This window comes from Anas acuta, chromosome 3 (genome assembly GCF_963932015.1).
Source record: "Anas acuta chromosome 3, bAnaAcu1.1, whole genome shotgun sequence".
Lineage (NCBI taxonomy): Eukaryota > Metazoa > Chordata > Aves > Anseriformes > Anatidae > Anas > Anas acuta.
The window spans coordinates 83,591,385-83,596,762 of NC_088981.1; the positions used below are offsets into that span (position 1 = coordinate 83,591,385).

The 5,378-nt window shown below is 33.7% G+C and overlaps 1 long non-coding RNA gene across 3 annotated transcripts; it reads right to left on the reverse strand.

The window, feature by feature from the left end:
* Positions 1 to 286: 286 nt before the first annotated feature.
* On the reverse strand, positions 287 to 5,092 carry LOC137854543 (uncharacterized). 3 transcript variants are annotated; one of them, XR_011095221.1, is made up of 4 exons: positions 4,985 to 5,092; positions 4,304 to 4,409; positions 3,686 to 3,807; positions 287 to 2,814 (listed from the first exon to the last, which is right to left on the reverse strand). It is a non-coding gene; the product is annotated as an uncharacterized lncRNA (long non-coding RNA). The 3 variants fall into 3 exon arrangements; XR_011095222.1 differs by having other exon boundaries at positions 4,304 to 4,406; positions 4,985 to 5,091; XR_011095223.1 differs by having other exon boundaries at positions 4,989 to 5,076.
* Between the last annotated feature and the right edge of the window lie 286 nt (positions 5,093 to 5,378).

A 5,378-nucleotide genomic window follows, 5' to 3' on the forward strand; every position in this document is an offset into this window, starting at 1 on the left:
GAATTACAGCCCCAGCTCTTCCCAGCATTTCCAACCAAGACACCTGCGCAGTATATCAGATTCCTATGCCAAAGAGAACATCTAAACCAACGTAACATAAATATGACCTTTGCAGTCCCAGACATCAGTGTCACCTCCTCCAGAGTTTTCTTCATCCAGGGCTGAAGAATGCGTGTCTGGTTTTGTCCAACAGCACAGCCTTTTGCAGTCTCTTTTACTTTTTTTTTTTTTTTTTATTTTCTGAAGACTGGATTTCTATTTATTTATTTATTTATTTATTTATTTATTTATTTATTTATTTTGTGGGAAAATACATTAATTTTCCAACAATATGAAAATGCTTTCAATGTCAGTGATAACCTTTTCTTAGCTTTTACTGTTATTAATATTCTGGTATAATAAGGTAAATGTCATACATTTTCCCCAAAGCATTTTTCATATGGCAGGACTTTGTTATTCTTTCTTAAACTCCATCACTAGATTAATCAATCCATCTTTCCCCTTTCCCCCTTTATCTTCTGTCTAGACATGGATTATTATGATTTAAGACTTTTGTCAATGGATAGATAGGTAGCTATAAATGTGCATGGTGTAGGTAAAAAAAATATTTACAAATAGAAGTTCAAACATATACATTCAATAAGACATAAAATAGTTTCAAATCCCAGTACTATTGTGATTTTGAGCATAATCATGGTAGTAATGCGAATCACTCACCTTTCTATACAACATTAATGTCAACATTAATGCAAAAATGTCCAGTCCCATTTTAAAGGTCCCACCTTGAATGACTCCACCAACAGCCATGGACTTTTGTCCATAAAGGATTTGCTCTGTACTTATTACGCTCATGGTCTGTCATCTACATACAATTTTGAAACAGAAACAAAGATTATGACTAGGTATAAATTAAGAGGAGGAACAAATTTTGCAGCACTCTTACAAATGTATTCATTATTATATTGACTCTACTCATGCACTACTTTGTGGATCACATAGCTATTCCAGATGTTTTAATTTCTAATTATATTAAAAGGTTCACAGCACATCAGACAGACAATGAGACTTTGACTTGGTATCTTGGAAATAAGAACACTAAGAACTGAAAATGATTATAGAATTATAGGAAGTTTGGGAATTTACTGTAATCACATTTCTTCTGTGTGAAGTGCAAAAATATGTTTGCTGCTTTCAGAGAATAGTACAGAGAATAGTCAAAAAAAAAAAAAAAAAAAGCAGTGAAGGCTTGGGTCAGGCTTTTATCCTAAAGCTGGAAAGTTAAAGAAAAATAAAGAAAAGAATTCAGAGCTGCTTCTGTTGATTAAAAAACATCATCCAAACACGTTGACAAAGCTGGAGTTTATGAACAAACTTCGATGGATATGCAAGGGGATACATAACATGTTAATTTTGAGAAGATTCATAGCTATCCAGTCTTCTCTACAAGACAGATATTGCCTGTCATCAGATGCAAGATTTCCTCCTGTTCTCATCTAGCTATCAAGGAGCAAAATTGAAACTAGTTAGTCCTTATGACTTCCCAATATTTTGACAGAGCTAAGGACAAAAAATGCTTGTTTTAAACAACTTATAGCAATACAGAAAGGAATTCTAGAATGGTTTCTACAGAGACTGTGCCGTGTCATCTCAGCTTCTCTGTGTTACCAGTAGTATTTAAATACTTTCTGGTTTGAGACTACAAGAGCACTTGTTGAAGTTGAAACACAAACATTTTCTTTCAATGAGAAATTCACATCCCACTTCCAGTGAAGTTACTGAATTTGTGGCTTTTAAAAAACACCTCTGATTGCACCTTGACTCACATCCTTGATTTTAAAACACTCACTGTAGCCTATCCTATTCATTTCTGGGATCAAGTATCAACCAGCCCATTAAGGATAGAAGAGAACAAATGAAACTACAGCATATTTCAAGAGAAAATGAATTTCTGGTATGAGCTATAGTGTCTCAGGGCCTCTGGCAAGCCATTGGTGGGCCATCAAAACAGAACCAAAAGATAGTTGGAAGGTTATATTTAATTATTGGGTAGGTTTTAATGAGCTATTGGAATGGAAATGTAATTTAACAGCTTTTCTTATAAAACCACCTAGCACCTACATTGCTGTGAGAGAGATTAAACTTTTATAAGATCTGGGGGGAGGTGGTGGAAGAAGAAGAGGAAGACTGATCTATTTCAGTTTTAAGGTTATTGATCGTCAGTGGTTTGGCCTTTTAAAAACAACATTTCAATGAAAATTTTATACGGAAACCTATATGTTAGGTTCCAGAAAAATTAGATAATAATTTCACAATTTGTTATTTAGAAGTTACTATGATAAACTGTGACTTAAAACAGGTTTCATCAGTCCTCAGTTGAGAATATTTTCTCACCAAGACACAGTTTTCATTACTGACAGTTCTTTTAGAATCCATTATCAAATTTGTAAATAAGCTTATTTGATCCCATTAAAAAGGTGGATTTTGAAGAGTTTCTTTCTAAGAAGCTCTGCGTAGACAAATCTTAAAAAATGGGATTGAAAAGACTGACTGCTCTCCATTTTTTCTTGTATTTTTGTTCTTTAATATTAAAATACTTGCTTTTTTACAGTATGAATTCCTATTTTTTCATATAAGATTAATTCATACTTCATCCCTTGAATTAGTCAACCAATCAGCTTCACAGTTTCATAGTTCTTTCTGCAACCTCGACATAGCCTTCCATTCTTAATTCCTGTCTGTTTACATATGGGACAAGAAAGAAATTATGTAGCATAGATGCTGATAGGAACACTGAGAATTTCTTCTTTTCAACATCTGAAAAAAAAAAAAAAAAAAAAAAAAAAAAAAAAAGTTTAGGTGAAATTAGGTAATTCAAATACTGAGACACTTTTTTTTTTTTTTACATTTGAAAAGGTTTAGGCAATGGTGGGCCAGGTTCTCTCTCTTTTTAAACCTTTTTTGAAAGGTGTAAGGATGCAGCATACATTTGAACAGATTTATAAGGCAACGTTTCAAAAAACTTCAGTGGCAAATAAAGAAAAAAGACAGGAAATTCAAGTAATTTAAATATAATTGGCATTCCTTTGATTTCTCTGTAGCTCACATTATGGCAAACCTTGTGCCCTAATCACAAGGTTTTGTATCAGCAAAGTCTCAAGCTCATGCTTATATTAGTCTTAGGCACTATAACCCAACAGACTTCAATAAAGTTATAATAGCTTACAATGGAATGCAACAAACCCACTGTGTCAGAGAGAAGATTCTTTATGCGTGCTTTTCTGTGTACAGCAAAAGTTTAGGAATCAAAGCATTAATCTAATGAGTAGGAAGATCTCCAAAAACATTCCTGATCCTGTTTCCTTTTCATAAGATACAAAGAACTAAGCAAATGGGATCACAGCTGTTTAAAATCAAAGAACACATTCTCTGAAGCAGGCAACCTAATTGGCAATTATATTACAGTAATTATTATAATAATTTAAAAAGTATTTAAAAATTCAGACTCTCTTTAAATAAGAATCATTACATGCAATATCTATTCTGAATAAATGTAGTTTCTGAGAGATGAAAATCAAATCACCACACAAAGCAGCTTTGGTGTCAGTAACCAGGATGTATAGACAGTGCTGTCATGCCATGGAAAATGTGTTTTTAAATACAGAAACAGAGCATCTGTCGGACTTACTTTAAAGTAGATCTGTGTTTTCAGTCAGTGGCATCTGCCAGGTTGTGGTGATACTAGACCATGGCAATATGGTTAAGTTTGTGAGTTTGTAATTAAGTTACAGGAGCATAGAATGTGCTTCCCTGCCAGAAAAGGAGACAATGAAAGGGTGAAAAGAGTTACTCAGTGAAGAGAAATTCAGCAAAACAACCCTGGAGCAACAGCCGTATTCAGAATCTGGGTGGTGGGAATTATGGTTAATGTTCACAGTAGCTTTTCACTTGGACTTAATTATTCTAGTTTTATATGATTCAGTCTATCATCTTAAAAGTTGTACATCTTCTAGCTGACCATAAGAATAAGTGTCTTTCAACCTTGTTATTATCAGGCCAAATATTAAATTTCTTCTTTGCAAATTCTGAATGTGTTTAAATTGTCTCATCTTATATTGGAGCTAGTGATTTGGCACAGATGATCCAGACATTAATTTATAATATTGTTTCATTGCAAAAATAGAACAGAAGATTTCACCTAAAAGGATTTAGTAGTAGTTTATGCTTTTTTTTTTTTATTTTATTCCTCTAGGGGAGTTTTTCTACATGTTCACTTTCTATTTTCCCTTTTTCTTTCTTCCTTTACCTCCATCCTTCCTGTTTTTAATCAGTTCTCCACACACCCCAGTTCTCTTCCCAGAAAGAAGTGGGAGCTTTTCTTGATCTACTGAATCTTCCACACAAGGTTCCTGCTTTAAAATAATAATAATAATAAATAAATAAATAAATAAAAATAAATAAATAAATAAATATAAATAAATAAAAAGTTAGGTTCCTAAATGCTCAGGGCTACTTCCCCCACTGTACTATTACTTAAATGGTTGTCAAATGTTTTTTTTTGTTTGTTTGTTTGTTTGTTTGTTTGTTTCAGAAGTAAGACTTTTCAGTTTCTCCACTAAAAAAGGTCCCAAAAAAAAGCTCTTCACTTCTGTAAAAATACAGAAGGCAGAAGAAGAAAAGTTCACATTCCAGTCATACTACCCAGGACTTGCCTGATAGGCAAGAGCAGCAGCACCAGAACACCAATCTATTTGTCCTATGTCAACTCCAGTACAGAAATACTGCCAAGTTTTGGTAAGTGTGTAAGATTTTTCAGAGACATTGTAGAGGGTAGGATTGTTTAACCCTGGTTAAAGATTCCTATGGAGCTTAAGTTTCATATAACTTCACTTTCTAATATTAGAGTTTTTAATTTGCAGTATTCTCCTGAGACATTTCTCACTGAAGGAACGAAAACAGCATCGGTAACTTCATCGCTCTGACTCACCCACCAGTGATGAGGAGTAGAATGTAGTCTTCTAACTCATTCACTTTCTGTGGTCTAGTATTCAGCCACAATGTCTTGGCTTGTGCCTACTGCAACTGGGACTTCCAGATGGTCTTTTATCCAAGTACAGGACAAGCCCAGGAACGCCTAGCCTCCAAGATAATTTGCATGAGTTGTAATGTAATTGGAATTGCCTTTACTCTAGCTCCATCTTCAGTAGAGTTCAAAACATATGACACAGAGTGTGTTCCTTGATGTACAATAAGCTAAACTGAAATGTTAAAATAGTTTGCTTTTCTACATTGTATTTACTGGAGCTGGCAGTACAAATTTCAATGTTTCTTTGAACACTGGTAATTTACATTAATCAATGATCTTCTTGACTTCTTTTAAA